Here is an 18615-nt window from a genome sequence, read left to right on the forward strand (position 1 = left end):
GTGTGTGTGTGTGTGTGTTTATGTGTGTATACATTCCCATGAATAAATAGATTAGTAGATCCTCAGGTTAAAAAAAATGACACATAGATGGGAGAATAATATTAATATTTAAACCAAACCTATATTGCTGTTTAATTTTTGTCCCTACCATTCTATCGAAACTACTCTTTCCAAGCTAACCAATGATTTCTGTTTCTCTGTCTCTGTCTTAAGGCCTTTATAAAGTCCTCAATCTCCTTGACCTCCTTCCCTGCACCATTTGACACTGTTGGCCAATCTTCTCCCCCCTTTTTTTTTAATAGTGTCTCTTGTCCTAGATTATAAATGTAGTACCCCCTCACTCCCCTCCCATCCCATATCCCTGATAGGCATGCTCAGTTAGCATTCTAGTCAAGCCCTTGGAGGCTCAAGGTGGAATTTCTTCTGCTTCTGGGCATGCATGGCAGAAGGCAAATTTTAGTTTAACCTTGGGTAAACCTTGACAGCAGGTAAAGGACAGGGATGACAGCAGTTCATCAACCCCTGTGGCTTCATTCAGCCATAGGGTGGCTAGCTGGCCCTTGGGCTAGATGAGTTATTGAACTCCACTGCTTTCCCTCTCACTTCTTGACTTACTTTCTTATTCTCTTTTGCCTATTTCTCTTCCTCTTCTCATATACTAAATGTGGGAAGCATCCCGCTATCCCTCAACCACCCCCAGACTCTATCCTGAGCCCTCTTCTCCCTCTCTATTCTTGCTTTGGGAAATTTTACCCATTTCTTTGGTTTCAGTTACCTCCTATCTGTGTAAAAACAATCCTTAAATCTCTATCTCCAGCCCCAATATCATCCCACCTCTGAACTCCAGTCCCATACTTTCAATTGTATGTTGAATATTTGCATATAGATACCCTTCACAATATCTCAAAGTTAACCCGTCTAAAACCTAACTTGTTATCTCACCCTAGAAAATCAACCTCTCCTCCTAACTTCCTTGTCTTTTTTGATGGCACTGAATTACACAGGATTCAAACCTCAAAGTCATTCTAGAATCTTCCCTCTCTCTCATCTCCCAGGTCCAATCAACTGCTAAGTCTTGTGGAGTTCATCTTTGCATTATTTCTTATATACAGCTCTTTCTTCTCCCCTGCTATTGCCATCATCCTAGTTCAGTTACCCAACTGAACAACCTTCTAACTTGGTACCCTGCCTCCAGTCTTTTCCCTCTTCAATCCATTCTTTACTCTGTTGCCAGAGTAATCTCTTTAATGTAGGTCTAATCATGTTATCATCTCACTCAGAGACCTTCAGTTACTGCCTATTACCTACAAAATAAAATGGAAATGCCTTAGTCTGAAATTCAAAGCCCTTGACAATCTACCTTCAGACTTAACCGTTTCTTCTCCTTTTTACACCTTCCATGTTCCACTCTAGATTTTTTCCCCCTAACCTTATCCCGCCCTTTCCTACCTCCATACTTTTGAACACACCAGCTCTCCCTGCCTGGAATGGATTACCCCTAGATCATGCCCTGTTTAAATCTCTCCCTTCTTTTCAAGGCCCAGATTAGGAGTCTCCATGCCCATGCCTTCCCATCTTCCTATGGCTGTAGGAGCTTCCCCTCTTTTCTAATATCTCATACCTTTCTGAGACTCAGTTTCTTCTTCTGTAAGACCAGAAGGTTGAACTAGATAGTCTCTGAAGTCACTTTTTGCTCTTAATCCAGGTATGATCTATGTCATTCCATCTGGACTTCTATATGTGTGTATGATATATGTATATGTTTGCATAGTAGTGGAAAAATAACTTATGTACATTCATACATATGTATATAAATATATAATTCCTACTTACTCTTTGAGAGGAGACAAACACTGTTTCTCCACTGCCTAGCACATTGCATGGCACACATGGGAAACTTAAGAAATGCTTGTTGAATTTAGTTGCTAAATCCAATCCTCTCATCCTCAGCTGGTGATGAATGGAAGTCAGCTCCTTCTGATATGCCCAACAAGAAAAGCACAGTGTTCTTTCTCATTGTCCTGATGTCATCTGTGATAGTTATTTTTACCATTCTTCCAAATAATAGGATTCCTGACATAATGATTAATCTCAGGACTCAGCACAGCCAGGATCTGAGATCCTGGACCTTGGTGATGACTGATTTATGCAGGTTGTTAATCTCTGACTAATGTACTTTGGATGAAACAGACACTTGGGTACAGAAACTGTGGCACCAGTCTCTGGGCTTAACAGTCTGACTCAAAAATAAAGGAGAAAGTAGATTTTATTGAATACAACCTTTACCTATCTACAGATTTCATTTCCAAATGTTGGAGTAGCCTTTTGTACTCCCTGTTTCACTGTTGAGGGAATTAAAAAAAAATAACAACAAACATGCAGATGATTTAACTGGGTGGAACAGATGAATCTGGGCCAGACTTATTCCCTCTTTTCTCACCACAAAAACCCTTGAAGACTGAGGAATTGTACTTCCTTTTTCTTATTCTTCTTATTTAATTGATATGAATAATAATAATTATTATTAATATAACTACTAGAAATAATTATTGAATTATAAACATTTAGTTAAGCAAATGCCAGTTGATTTGAAGCCTTAAGGTTTTCAGGGGTTATTCACTTTTCCTTCATGATTTTATCCTTAACATAGAAGGAGGTGTTGAAGATGGACACACTGTTATGAAAAATGCATTCTTCTCCTGAAAGTAACTCAGAATTATGCAAAACCAAAAATAAATTGGTGGATTTCTAACGTGGATGAGGGGAAGGGGAAGAAAGCCACCAGCTTCATGTGGTCTTTTCCAGTTAGTTTAGCGATTGGAGACTCATAGTTGGAATAAGGAGAATAAATGATATCCCATGTTTTCCTTGTGCTGAGTCATGGCCCTGTGGCCACCCTAAATTATTTCTTATTCTAGGCCAAGCAGTTAGAAGAAATCTGTGCATACCAAGGTTAAATGCAATGCAAGCAATGCTCAGTATCTGAAAAGTATCCTGAAAGCTTACCCTAAAAACATCTCTTCTATGTAGTTCTGTAACTGGGGCTCTACCTGAGGGCACTGAAACTTAGATAGAACAAAAATTTAACATATTCAGTCTTTCAGGAGCAAGTAGCAAAGTAGGAGCTACTGTAGTAACTAAATAATCCCCACTCTCCTCACAACAGTCTTTGTCTTAATTACTTCTTGTATTATTTTTACGTTGTGAATTACAAAGTTGATTCAAGAATCCATAACTCATACTGCTTGCTTGGGACATTTTACTACTGTTTGTCTCTTGCCTAAGGCACTCTCTAGTTTTAGTGTGGCTTCTTTAGGGCTTAAGAAACCTGCTACTTAGTTACAAATAAATAATTCATTGAATTTAGGTGCTTAATGAACACTTTGTTGAATAATGGCTTTAGGTAAAGGTTTAATAAGTTGGAATCAAAACTTTCTTTAGGAAAAGACATAGCAATTCAATTCAATTTAATGTAGTAAACATTTATTAAAAACTACTGCTTAAAGAGCGTTATGTTTGGTTCCGGGAGCAGGGTGGGGAGAAGCAAGTGAGAAATATAACCTTTAGATAAAACATGATTCCTGTCCTCATGAAACTTAGTTTAGTAGAGGGAGATGGCACATATACAAATATATGCTAAAGAAGGGAAGACCATTACAGCTTTGGAGGATGATGGAACACTTTCTGGAAAAAGTGGTGTTGAATCAGGCTTTAAAGAATTGGTAGGGGGGCAGCTAGGTGGCCCAGTGGATAGAGCATTGGCCCTGGAGTCAGGAGGATCTGAGTTCAAATCTGGCCTTAGGCGTATGACACTTACTAGCTGTGTGACCCGGGGCAAGTCACTTAACCCCCAGTGCCCAACCAAAAAAAAAAAAGAATTGGTAGGAATTCAATGAAAGGTGAGGGAACATTAGGCATAGAGAACAACATGGACAAAGTTACAAAGGCGGAAAAGTGATGAGAATGGAAAGGTTACAGTGAATGGTCTAGTTTGAGTGGAGTGAAGACTGTGTGGAGACCTAGGTACTCTAAGATGAACTCAGAAACTCAACTGGCACTGCAGGGACTTAACTGTGAAGCAAAGGAGTTTGATCTTTAATTGGTAGGCAACAAGGAGCCAATGTAGGGTTGTGATCAGAGGAGTGAGAGAGAGATGAGGCCTGGAGAGGCTAACTTGCACAAGGTCATAAAGCAAGTTGCCAGGACCAAAAGTAAGGTTTTCTGATTCTGATTTCCCATTTCACTACTTTCCCTCAATTGATGTTGCTGAATTAAAAATACAGTTGCAACACCGGGGTACTATATATATTTTTATATGTGTGTGTATATATGTGTATGTGTATATATACATATATATATGTACGTCTGTGCATATATGTATATATATGTATGTGTATATATATCACCTTCACATGTGTAAGATGGTGGAAGGAAAGGAATGGTTAGACAATAAGTGTTCTGAAAAAAGGATCTGAGAGGTTTTAGTGGATTGTAAGCTTAATATGTCAGCAATGTGACGAGGCAGCCCAAAAGACCTAATGAGACCTTGGAAGGACGGGAATGGGGACAAGGTTATCCTACTGTACTTTCCTTGTCAGACTTCATCTGGAATTCCATGTTCAGTTCTGGGTGTCATAGTTTAAGAGAATGTCCAGAGAAAGGCAACCAGGATGGTAATGGGGCTTGAGAATAGGTTATATGAGGAATGGTGAAAGGACCTGAGGATGTTTAGTTTGGAGAAGAGAAGACTTAAGGGGTACATGATGCTTGTCTTCAGGTGTTTGAAGGGCTCCTACTTGGAGGAGGGATTAGATTTTTTCTGTTTGGCCCAGAGGGCAGAACCAGGAAGAACAGATAGAATTTGCAAAGAGGCAATTTAGCCTCGATGTCAGGAAACCCTTTCTAACTCTCCAAAAGCAGAATAGGCTGCATTGAGAGGTGTTGTATTCTGCCTCTTTGAGGTCTTCAAGCAGAGATGACTACTTATTGGGTTTGTTATAGCGGGGATTCTTTTCATGGATGGGGTAAGCTAGATGGCTTCTGAGCTCTCACATTCTATGACTCTATGAAGCTAATAAAATTATATTTTATATTCAGACTTACTTCACTTTGACTGATCATCTAGCCAATTATCTAGATTAGTGAGACTAATGTACAGAAATAACAAACAAGTCGTGAGCACCATGATTGTGTGCAGCTAAGCTAAATTTGCATCTACAGTGATGTTTTCTTCTTAAGTTGAGAATAGGAGATGCTGAATTTGGAGCCAGGAATAGAAAGGAATAGATATGATCTAGCAGAATAAGCGCTGGCCTGGGAGTCAAGAACGCTTGGTATTCTAGTGACAGTGAATCATCATGGTGCCCCATGTCTGTCACCCCTGTTGCTGGGGAGGCTGAGGCCGCTGGATAGTTTGAGCTCAGCTGCTACAGTGGGCTATTTCCTCCATCACCTTGCTAAGTGTGGACAATCAACAAAACAATCAATCGAGCCCTGATTTATAGAATTTGCTAAAGTCAGAGGGATAAATTTTACAATGAAAATTTTACAATCATCTTCTTAGGAGCCAGTGTGAGCTGGCTCCAGCACACCCAGCATATGGATGTGTGTATACACACACACACACACACACACACACACACAACATACTTGTATACCTCTTTCAGTAGCTTAGAAGTTCATTTGTTTCTGAGTTGGATGATACATTGTTGGCCATCTACTTAATGACAGTAGAGATGTGAGGCAGTATGACTCTAAGAGTTAATGTGTGTGTATGTACGTATACATACATATACGTGTCTATGTATCTATCCATGACTGTGTATACACATGTATTACATATGTGTGTATACACACATGCATATATAGTCAATAGCCTAAATTAAATGGTCTTTTGAGTGCCTCTGTGGCTTTATGAATCTAAAACAAGAATACCTGTCCTAGGACCTGTTATGCTTGGGGTACTCCAAGGTATGTGACAAAATGGCCCTTCAAGGATGGTTCCTTTTCATGGTTCTTAAGAGCTTGAATCAAAACTGATTTTGTTGCAATCTAGTTAGACACATCGTTTCATCTGTTTCAGTCAATCAAAAGTTATGTTAATGTGTTAGTCTCCTACTTAATGACAGTAGAGATGGGAGGCAGTGTGAGCCTGAGGAGTTAATGTGTTAATCTAATCATCCAAATTCCATGTGCTCAGCACTGTAAACATTTTGGTGTAGATCAACAAGACCTTATAAATACTGATTCCCACAATCTCTCTATCCAGGGGTGCACCAATAAATGTTTAACAAGCAGTTCTTTCAAAACGAAATGTATACCTGACGTACTTTTAAGTTTAGTGCACATTATTAATATTTTCTCCATCACTTTGTTAAGTCTAGGCAATCAGTAAAACAGTAAGTCAAGGCCTGATTTGTGGCATTTTCTGAAAATTTAATAGTTGTCTCTGATGAGCGGGTGTGAGCTGGCTCCAGCATGCTCCTGCTTCTGTCCCAGGATACAGAGCAAAGCAGAATGATTTCCATCAGTTTGTTGCTCCCTCCTTCAGCCTATTGCCAAACAAACTATTGCTTTGGGTGAAGATAGATGGAATAAATCAGGGAGACAGCCCAGGTGGGGAATTGGGGAGAGTCAGAGGAGAAAAATAATTACTTATATAGTACTTTAAATTTAGCAAAGTACTTCAATTTCATAATAATTTAATGAGCTATTATTATCCCCATTTTACAGAAGAGGAAACTCCTCTATAGAGAGGTCAAAGGATCAATAAGATAACAGATTTATAGGTTAGTGATCATCTAGTTCAAACCTCTCCTTTTACAAATAAAGAAACTGAGGCCCAGAGAGTGAAATGACAAATTGTAATGAAGATCTTTTAACCCCAGAGCCTTTTCACCCTATCCCACACTGTTTTAATTGAGGAGAAGGAGGGACGAGATGGCAAGCAGGTACTGTCTTTGTTCCTGCACTGCCCATAACAAAGGGATCTGGGGATGGTTCCATGTGCTCTTACAGTTGGGACACATGGTTGTCCTAGGAGCTATGATCAATTTAGTTGAGCAGTGTCACTTATAAGCAGAGTTACTTATAAGGATTTTGTAAGGAGATTGGAGCCTCTGATGTTCTTTGCCTGCTCAGCACCAGCTGGTGCTAAGTAAAGACCAGATATACAAATACATACAATCAGCACCACTTGGTTGTCTTACCCCCCTGCCTTCTCTCTGTCTGTCTGTCTCTCTCCCTCTCCCTCCCTCCTATGAATTCCCTTCCAGTTGCATATTTGCCTTTTATAACCTTTCTTCCTCTTTTTTCTTTTCAAGGCTGTTTTGAAAGATCTTTTTAGCCAGATTTCACATATACAAAAGTATTGGGAGTAAGGAAGTTTACACAAATGTGATTAGCCTCAGCCACATATATCCCTCCTTCTCACCCCCACCCCTTGGCCTCCATCAGAGCTAGATCCCTGGAGTGGAAGAACTAGAGGGATCTTAGAGGTCATCTAGCCAAGCTACCTTATTTCATGTATGTGTGTGTGTGTGTGCATATATGTATCATCTTCACATGTGTAAGATGATGGAAGATATGGTTAGACAATAAGTGTTTTGAAAAAAAGATCTGAGGGGTATTGGTGGATTGTAAGGTCCTAGAGGCTCCTAGAAATTAAGGGACTTGGCCTTAGCTAAGGATTTAAACCCAGGTCTCTCTTGTATCCAATTTTAGTATTCTTTGTAGTACACAGCATCCTATGTTACTCTCTAGTTTTGTCTTTCAAAATTCATGCTATCTTTTTTATAATGGAAGCAAAGTGTTAGGAGCAACTTGACTGTACTGTTCCTTAAAAACCAGGACTAACCCTTTACTTTCTTCTGCATTCATAGAATCATTTAATGTTAAGGTTGGAAAGGACCTTAGGGGTTATTTCCTCCATTCCTATTTTAAGCATTAATCAGTCAAGAGGCATTTAGTAGGTTCTTACTATGTTACAGGCATTGTGCTAAGCACTGGAAATACAAAGAATAAGCAAAAAGCATGACATCTCCTCTAACAAGTGACTATCTAGCTTATATATGAAAATGTCTGGTGATGGAGAACTCATTTTTGATTAATTGTAATCATTAGGGAATTCTTCCTTATACTGAGCCAAAATTTGCCTCCTAGTAACTTCTTTACCCATTAGTCCTAGTTCTTCTCTACTCTCTGGGCAAACAGATTAAGTCTAATGCTTCTTCCATGTGACAACCCTTTAAATACTTGAAACCAGTTATCATGTTCTCCCAAGCCTTCTCTTTTCCTAGCTAAATATCCTCATTTCCTTCCATGGATCCAGTTAGCATAGCATGCTTCCAAACTGGTCCCTTTCTTTTGGACCAGTTTCAGCTTATTAATGTCCCTCTTAAAATGTGGCCCCAGAGTAAGATCTCAGCAAAGAGCAGGTGTTTAGCAAATGCTTATCAACGGACAGACCTAGTGCTAAGATGAAGAAGTTTTCGTCTGCCCTCATGAATTTGTGTTCAGTGCCAGCTTTGTCAAAAGAGACTTGCGAATTAACAATTCTATAAATAGTCACGATTGCCCAGCACCAGTCACTCTGTGTTCCAGGCTGCAAAACGGATGACGTTATATCAGCTGTCAGTCTCTCTTTGGGCTTTCTCCAGCTAATGAAAAAATGTTCACTTTATTTTTATTTTTTACAGAGGAAGAATGCGTCATTCAGACTCATCACACAAACATCTGTCATGTTTTCAACCCAGGAAAGAGAATCTTGGTAAATAGAAAAGGTACTTGCTTCTGCCAGCTGGTTTAAAGGATATCAGAATTTAAAGATATCTTTTTGTTAGGAGAAGCCTTGTGCTAATTTCTCAGAGGTGAAATTGGTAAATTAAATTAGAAACTTTAAAACATGTTGGGCTATTTGTAAATTTAATAAAAACTCCCTGCGAAGGGAGTTTTAAAATATATACATATACATATCTCTCAGTCATGTTTAAATTCTTAATTTATATTCATGCATACTTTTTATTTCTTTACGTGTGCAATTATATAAAACATTTCCATATTAGTCATTTTGTACAAGAAGATTCAAATAAAATAAAAAATGAAAGAAAGTGAAAAATAGCATGCTTCCGTCTGTATTCAGTCAATATCAGTTCTTTTTCTGGAGGCAGATATTATACTTCATTAGTCCTTTGGAATTGTCTTGGATCATTGTATTGCTGAGAATAGCTAAGTCATTCACAGTTCTTCATTGAACAATATTGCTGTTACCGTGTGCAACATTCTCCTGGTTCTGTTCACTATGGGTCAGTTCATGTAAATTACAGTCATATACCATTTATTTAGCTTATTTAGCCATTCCCCAACTGATGGGCATCCCTTTGATTTCCAATTCTTAGCCACCACAAAAAGTGCTATAAATATTTTTGTACATATAGATCCTCCCCCCCCCCTTTTTTAAATGTTTTTGGGATATAGACCTAGCAATGGGACTGCTGGATCAAAGGGTATGCACAGTTTTATAGCCCTTTGGCATAGTTCCAAATTGCTCTCCAGAATGGTTGGATCAGTTCACAACTCCACCAATAGTGTACTAGTGTCCCAGTTTTCCCACACCCACTCCAACATCCATCATTTTCCTTTTTTGTCATACTAGCCACTCCGATAAGTGTGAGGTAGTACCTCAGAGTTGTTCTAATTTGCCTTTCTCTGATTAATAGTGATTTAGAGCATTTTTTCATATGACTATAGATAGCTTTAATTTCTTTGAAAACTGCTTGTTCATATCCTTTAATCATTTTTCAATTGGAGAATGACTTATATTTTTATAAATTTGACTCAGTTTTTTATATATTTGAGAAATGAGGTCTTTATCAGAGATACATATTGCAAAAACTTTCCCCCATTTTCCCATTTTCCTTATAATTTTGGTTACACAGTTTTGTTTGTGCAAAACCTTTTAAATTTTATAAAATCAAAATTATCTATTTTACATTTTAAAATGCTCTCTACATCTTCTTTAGTGCTAAATTCTTCTCTTATACACAAATCTGACAGATAAACTATTCTATGCTCTCTTAATTTGCTTTTGGTATCATCCTTTATGTGTAAATCATGTACCCATTTTGACCTTGTCTTGGTTTTCAGTGTGAGATGTTGGTCTATACTTAGTTTCTGCCATACTATTTTCCAGTTTTCCCAGCAGGTTTTGTCAAATAGTAAGTTCTTATCCCAGAAGCTGGGATCTTTGGGTTTATCAAACAGTAGATTACTATAGTCATTTACTATAATATAATTTGTACCTAATCTATTACACTGATCCACCACTCTATTTCTTAGCCAGTACCAGATTGTTTCTATGATTACCACTTTATAATATAGTTTGAGATCTGGAATTGCTAAGCCACCTTCTTTTCCATTTTTTTCATTGATTCCCTTTATATCCTTAAGCTTTTATTCTTCCAGATGAATTTTATTATCTTTTTCTAGCTCTATAAAATATTTTTTGACAGACTGATTGATATAGCACTAAAGAAATAAATTAATTTAAGTAGGTCATTTTTATTATGTTGGCATGGCCCACCCATGAGCAATTAATATTTTTCCAATTGTTTAGATCTGAATTTATTTGTGTGAAAAGTGTTTTATTGTTGTGTTCATATAGTTCTTGGGTTTGTCTTGGCATGTAGACTCCTAAGTATTTAATATTATCTACAGTTATTTTAAATGGAATTTCTTTTTCTATCCTTTGCTGCTGGACTTTATTGGTAATATACAGGAATACTGATGACTTATGTGGGTTTATTTTGTATCCTGCAATTTTGTTAAGGTTGTTAATTTCAAGTAGTTTTTTAGTTAATTCTCTAGGATTTTAAAAATATAACATCATACCATCTGCAAAGAGGAATAGTTTTGTTTACTCATTGCCTGTTCTAATTCCTTTAATTTCTTTTTCTTCTTTTATTGCTATAGCTAATATTTCTAGTACAATATTAAATAATAGAGGTGGTAATAAGCATCTTTGCTTCACCCCAATTGTATTGGGAAGGCTTCTAACTTATCCTCATTACAGATAATGCTTGCCGATAGTTTTAAATAAATATTGCTTAGCATTTTAAGGTAAGCTCCATTTTTTCCTATGCTCTCTAGTATTTTTAATAGGAATTGGTGCTGTATTTTGTTAAAGGCTTTTTCTGCATCTGTTGAGATAATCATGATTTCTTTTGGGTTTGTTATTGATATGGTCATTTATGCTGATAGTTTTCCTAATATTGAACCAGCCCTGCATTCCTGGCATAAATCTTACGTGGTCATAGTTTATGATCCTTGTAATGTAATGTTGTAATCTCTTTGCTAGTATTTTCTTCAAAATTTTTGCATCTATATTCATTAGGGAAATTGGTCTATAATTTTCTTTCTCTATTTTGTCTTTTCCTGGTTTGGGTATCAGCACCATATTTATGTCGTAAAAGGAATTTGGTAGGACTCCTTCTTCACCTGTTTTTCCAAGTAGTTCATATAGTATTGGGATTAATTCTTCTTTAAATGTTTGGTAGAATTCACTTGTGAATCCATCTGTTCCTAGGAATTTTTTCTTAGGAAGCTCATTGATGGCTTGTTCAATTTCTTTTCTAAAATTGGGTTAAGTATTTTATTTCTTCTTCTATTAATCTGGGTAATTTATATTTTTGTAGACATTCATCTATTTCATTTATATTGTCAAATTTATTGGCATATAATTGGGCAAAATAGCTCTTAACAATTATCTTAATTTCCTCTTCATTGGTGGTGAATTTGCCCCTTTCATTTTTTTTTTTTTTGCTTTTTGGTGAGGCAATTGGGGTTAAGTGACTTGCCCAGGGTCACACAGCTAGTTAAGTGTCAAGTGTCTGAGGCCAGATTTGAACTCAGGAACTCCTGACTCCAAGGCTGGAGCTCTATGCACTGTGCCACCTGGCTGCCCCATGCCCCTTTCATTTTTGATGCTAGTAATTTGATTTTCTTCTTTCCTTTTTTAAATCAAATTAACCAATGTTTTTCTATTTTATCATTTCCCCCATAAAACCAGCTCTAGTTTTATTTATTAGTTCAGTGATTTTCTTACTTTAAATTTTATTAATCTCTCCTTTGATTTTCAATTTGGTGTTTAATTGAGGATTTTTAATTTGTTCTTTTTCTAGTTTTGTTTTTAAGTTGCATGCCCAATTCACTGATCTATTTTTTCTGTGTTTTATTGATGTAAGCAATTAAAGATATAAATTTTCTCCTAAGTACCGCTTTGGCTATATTACAGGGTAGGTTGCCTCATTGTTGTTATTTTCTTTAATGAAATTATCAATTGTTTGTATGATTTGTTCTTTGACCCACTTGTTTTTTAGGATTAGATTATTTAATTTCCAATTAATTTTTAATCTCTCCATGGCCCTTTATGATGTGTAATTTTTATTGCATTATGATCTGAAAAGGATATGTTTACTATTTCTGTTTTTCTGCATTTGGTTGTGAGGTTTTTATGTCCTAATAGATGGTCAATTTTTGTGTAGGTGTCATGTACTACTGAGAAAAGGTATATTCCTTTTTATTCCCATTCAGTTTTCTCCAGAGGTCTATCATATCTAACTTTTCTAGAATTTTATGCATCTCTTTAATTTCTTCGTTGTTTATTTTTTGGTTAGATTTATCTAGTTCTAAGAGGGGGAAAGTTGAGGTCCTCCACTAGTATAGTGTTATTATCTATTTCTTCTTGTAACTCATTCAACTTCTTCAAAAATTTAAATGCTATACCATTTGGTACATATATGTTTAGTATTGATATGACTTCATTGTCTGTGGTATCTTTCAGCAAGATATAATTTCCTTCTTTATCTCTTTTAGTTACATTTATTTTTGCTTTTGCTTTGTCTGAGATCATGATTGCTACCCCTACTCTCTTTGCTTCAGCTGAAGCATAATAGATTCTGCTCCAGCCCCTTACCTTTACCATGTGTGTAGCTCTCTGCTTCATATGTGTTTCTTGTAAACAACATATTTTAGGATTCTGTTTTTTAATTTATTCTGCTATCTGCTTCTGTCTTATGGATGAGTTCATCTCATTCACATTTATAGTTATGATAACTATTTGTGTATTTCCCTCCATGCTATTTTTTACTTGTTTATTCCCTCCTTTCTTACCCCTCACCCTTTCCCTCTTCACAAGTGTTTTACTTCTGATCACTGCCTTCCCAAATATACCCTCCCATTTATCAGTACCTTTTGTTTATCCCTGTCCCCTTTTTACTTCCTTATAGGGTAAGTTAGAGTGTGTATGTTATTCCCCAGCCAATTTTAATGAAAGTAAAGTTTAAGCTTTGCCTGCCACCCACTCCCCTCATCTTCTCCTCCAGTATGATAGCTTTTTCATGCCTCTTCTATGTAGGATAATTTACCCCATTCAGTCTCCCCTCTCCTTCTTCTTCCAGTGTAATTTTCTTTCTCACCCCTTTATTTTGTTTTTTGGGCTATCATCTTATCAAAGTCAACTTATATCCACACTCCCTGTCTACATATACTCCTTCTGATTGCTTTTATAGTAATAAGGTTGTTAAGATTTACAAATATTATCTTGCCATATAGAAATATAAACAGTTTAACATTATTGAATTTCTTATGTTTTCTCTCTCTCTCTTTTTGCCTTTTTATGTTTCCTTTGAGTCTTGTATTTGGAGGTCAACTTTTTTATTCAGCTCTGGTCTTTTAATTAGAAATGCTTAAAAGTCCTCTATTTCATTAAATGTCCATTTCCCCCCCCCCGAAAGATTATATTCAATTTTTCTGAGTAGGTGATTCTTGTTTGTAATCCCAACTCCATTGCCTTCTGGTATATCATATTCCAAGCCCTGAGGTTCTTTAATGTGGAAACTGCCAAATCCTGTGTAATACTGACCATAGCTCCATGATATTTTAATTGTTTCTCTTTGGCTGCTTGTAATACTTTCTCCTTGATCTGTGAGCTCTGGAATTTGGCTATGATATTCCTGGGATTTTTTCATTTTGGGATGTCTTTCAGGCAGTGATCAGCGGATTTTTATAATTTCTATTTTGCCTTCTACACATACTTTTTAAAAAATTCAATTTACCCATTGCTGACAAAGGCAGAGATATGTTTCTTACAGGTAGTGATGGTTTAATAGGCCACTTTTTTAAACAACTGGCATTCTTCAATTGACCTCTCCTTTACTACATTTTAGATAAATACAACAAAATATATCTAGTCTATTTTTGGAGACATGTTAAATTATTTTAGACATATAGCCAAGGCATGGCTTTCTGTAAGGCTCTTGTAATATTCTAAAAAGAATTTGTACATTTTCATTATTTCTTTAAGTTTTGCTTTTTCTCCTGAACAGAGGAAAGTGACAGAAACATTTGGAAAGAATGAATGAATGAAGAGAGAGGGAAGAGGACAAGCAAGGTAAGGGGTCCTAAATACCTGAGTTTGTGGAGGAAAAGAGGAAATTCTTTGGATTATATCAATGCCTGAGTAAAGCTCTGATTGAACCAAACCACATAGTCTGTGCAATGTAGAATGAACAATTTCCCTCCCCATCCTCTCTTCCAACTCTTGCCAACTACCACCAAGTCCTGATAATACACAATAAAATAAGATCTCCAAACAGGAGACCTCACTGATGTGAGCCTGAACAGGCCTCTTGCCTGCTCTGGGCCTCAGATTCTCCATTTGTAAAATAAATGAGCAGGACTAGATTATCTCTAGGCTGACTCTTCCAGCTCCTTGAGTCTAATAAGGTTTTCAGGCTTCAATGACTTTTCTTTTGACCCTGGAGGAAAGTGTTATCAGAAGGGGAATGATGGAGAAACAAAAAATGGAGGGCCTGCAGTGTACTCCCTCCACTAACTGAACAAATGTGCTGGCTAGAGAAGTTATTATTTTTGTCTCTACTGTTGTTCCTTGAAAGTAAATAATGGCTTGCCTAAGGTAGTTGGTTTCTTTTCATTCAAAGTATTCAAGCAAAGCCTGTAGGTGCTTGTTGGCTATGTTGTAAAAGGGATACTGACTCATATATAGATTTTATTAGGTGGACTTTGAGGTCCATTCTAACTCTGAGATTCTACAATTCCATATATGCTTGAAACCAAAAACTAATATAAAAACAAGAAACATTAGAAGCATTATCACTCAAAACAGATATAAAGCAAGGATTACTGCTCTTTCTGCTTCTCTTTCAAAGTCTTAGGAGTATTAGAAGTAGCAACAAGGAACAAAAAAGATATGAAAAGAATAAGCATTGGCACTTTAGAAGTAAAAATATTCCCATTTCTAGATAGCATGATTGTATATTTAGGAAATCCAAGGCATTAGACTAGACAAAAAAAAATTAGAGATAATAATTGACTTAAGCAAAATAACAGCATATTATAGCTAAAAACCTAAAAAAACCCCCAAAACACCAAACACCCCGTGTGCATTTCAATATCCAATCAATGAGGTAAAGCCTCAGGGCTACAGTGTCAGAGGACAGCCTAACCACCTTATGGTGTAACTGGTTCTCACCAATAGCTGGCTTTCCTAGTTCCCTGGTTTCTTCCTGCTACCTGCAGACAGGCACAAATAAGCAGGACCTTTTCCCAGAGCTCTGTATTTCCTAGGAACCTGAGGACTGAGCATGGCTCCTCTCTGCCATGTTCTGAATGGGTAGATCCAATTGCAGACACATAAACTTAGGACATTTGATATACCTCTGTTTGGATAGATTGTTGACACCTCAAACTCAGCATGTCTCAAAGTGGGATTATCTTTAATTATTAACCTGTTACTCCTCTTAACCTCACTATTTCTGTCAGTGACATTATTATTTCACCTAAGTCCCAAGTTTGAAATCTTGATATAACTCCTTAAGGTCAGTTACTGTTTTGTTTTGTTTTTATCTCAAGAGTGTTGTTTTTATCTCACAGTGCTTTTCTTTTCTGGGGCTGGGTTATTTAAGATCTCTATCTGATTTTCTGATGGTTTAGATATTTTATATTCTTGAAGATAGTCTTTTTCTTTCATATTCTCAGTTTTGTTTATGTATAACTATGCATAATAAGTTCCGATTTTTCTTTTTATTTCCTTTGGTTAGTTGTGATTTCACCTTGCTCATTTGCTATTTTATTGATTTCTGCTCTCTTCTTTTTAATTAGATTAACTAAAGGTTTATCAAATTTATTAGTCCTTTCAAAGAATCACCTTTTAATTTTATTTGTCATATCTATGGGGTTTTTTGTTTCTAGCTGATTTCTCCTCTAAGTTAATAGCTCCTATTTTGTGCATAATTTGTTTATTTGTTGACTTTCTGATTTTTAAAATGCATATTTAGTTCATTAATTTTCTCCTTTTCTGTTTTGTTAATGTATATTTATAGGGGTATGATTTTTCCCCCCTGAAGACTGCTTTAGCTGCATCTAAGGAATTTTGGTATGTTGTTTCATTATTATAATTTTCTTTCACATAATTATTATTTTTATGATTTATTCTTTGACCCACTTATTATTTAGGATTTTACTGCTAAGTCTCCATTTGGGTCTGTGTCTACTGTGGTTCTTGAACCAATGCCTATTTTTATTGTGTTATGGTTTATAAAGGATGTATTGACTATTACTTCCTTTTTACATTTGTTTGCAGTATCGATTTCTGTAAAACTATGAAGGGGTAGGTATATTCTTTTGCAATCCCATTTAGAAAAAGCACGAGTCTTTTAACTCTAGTTTCTCTAGCAGTTTGACAGCTCTGTATTTTTTTTCTTTTTGCTTATCTTTCTGTTAGACTTTTTCAAAACAGAGAGGGACATTCAATTTTCCTATAACTGTTATAGTATTGTCTATACATTGTAGTAGTTCAGTTAATGTTTTCTTTATGAATTTGGATGCTAAGACATTTAGAGCATATATATTTAATATCAAAATTGGTTTGTTGTCTATGGTTCCTTTCAACATTATGTGATTTCCTTATTTATTTTTTGAATGTTTGTTTTTACTTTGTCAGGTAGTATGGTTGCAACTCTTGTGTTTATGGATTCATAGATAGGAAAAATGTTTTCTAGTCCTTAAGTTGTATTTAATGTATGCCTTTATTTTCAAATGTTTCTTGAAAGCAACAGATTATGGGGTTTTGTTTTGTTTTCTAATCCGTCCCTCTCTTTTTATTGGATTGTTTAATCATTCACAATTAAAATTATGAGTTAGTTTACATTTTCCTCCATTTGTCTCTAATATTAAGTGGTTCCCCCCCCAAGTTATACTTCCCTCTCTTTCACTGTAAACACAATATTGTGTTGCCTTATTTAACTTTAGCTTAATCTTTTTAAATTTGGTCCTATTTCCAATGATTCTCTTCTCCTCACACCCATTTATTACTCCAAAGGAAAAGCCTTTGGAGTTTTGGTTATTAGTTCCCTTTTATTTTCTGTTTTTATCTTGTTGTTTAATTCTTTCCCTCTTTTTTCCTCTGGTAATACAGTAGATTCCCTGTTCCTTTCATCACCTTAAACTACTGCTATTCATTAGTTTTTTTAAAATTTTGTCTTTGTATCCCTTTCCAGAGAGCATTTCTCATGCTTTTCATTTTCTTTTCCCCCAAAATTTGTTGTTTATTGTTAACATTTATTTTTTAAAAAATTTGAATTCTGAATTCTCTCCCTCCATCTCATCTCTCCCCCACCCACTGTATAAGCCAGAAATGTGATATCAATTGTACATGTGAAATCATGTAAAACATGCTTCTATATGTAATATATAAAAAGTTTAAGAGACATAGTTTCTGAGTAGTGAGTAATTTTTATTAATTATGCTAGTGAGTAATTAATAACAGGGGTCAATGGTACTTGTGAATGCCAAAGACCCTGCATGGGACCCACTCAATACTTATATGCTTTTGGAAGAGTGGGTATTCCTGGGGGTGACAGTCAACTCTGTTTGGTTAACAATTAATGAGAAGATTGAATATCATAATAAGAGGTAGACTCATTCTAATGAGGGGCTGGCGGACATGACTTTGCTCACTCTTGCTTCCAGAATACCTCCAACTTTGTGCATCTAGATAATGGATCTACCTGCCACCCAAGCCTAAGTAGAACATGATGGTCTTCCCCACTTGGGTGAGTTCTGAAGAAGATTGAGGAGAAAGTTAATCTAATCTCATTATCAGCAGTGTCCTTCAGATGTTGACTTGACCCAATATAAAATGAGGAGAAAGGAAGGGAAAAACCCCTGGATCTCCCCAATAATTGGTTATCCAAACAATCATTTCTGTCATATATTAGCCATGTTGCAAAAAAAAAAACAACAAGAAAAATAAAATTCAAAAATTGTGCTTCAATCTGCATTCAGACTCTGTCAGTTCTTTCTCTGGTGGTGTATATCATTTTTCATCATAAGTCCTTTGGAGATGTTTTGGATCATTGTATTGATCAGTATGGCCAAGTCATTCACAGTTGATCATGTATAATATTGCTGTTGCTGTGTGCAATGTTCTTCTAGTTCTGCTCACTTCCCTGTGTATCAGTTCATATAAGTCTTCGTAGGTTTTTCTGAAACCATCTTGCTTATCATTTCTTATAGTACAATTGTTGTTTGGTCATTTTT

At 36.1% G+C, this 18615-nt stretch overlaps 1 long non-coding RNA gene across 1 annotated transcript in view; it reads left to right on the forward strand.

Moving 5' to 3' along the window:
* Positions 1-18335, forward strand: part of LOC110222696 (uncharacterized) — a 38893-nt gene extending 20558 nt beyond the window's left edge. The window contains exons 2-5 of the long non-coding RNA XR_002328464.2: positions 8697-8780; positions 14382-14446; positions 16398-16450; positions 18046-18335. This is a non-coding gene — a long non-coding RNA (uncharacterized LOC110222696). The remainder of the gene's footprint in view (positions 1-8696; positions 8781-14381; positions 14447-16397; positions 16451-18045) is intronic.
* Positions 18336-18615: the final 280 nt, after the last annotated feature.

This window comes from Phascolarctos cinereus, unplaced genomic scaffold (genome assembly GCF_003287225.1).
Source record: "Phascolarctos cinereus isolate Bilbo 61053 unplaced genomic scaffold, phaCin_HiC Scaffold_5;HRSCAF=322, whole genome shotgun sequence".
NCBI classification, from domain to species: Eukaryota; Metazoa; Chordata; class Mammalia; order Diprotodontia; family Phascolarctidae; genus Phascolarctos; species Phascolarctos cinereus.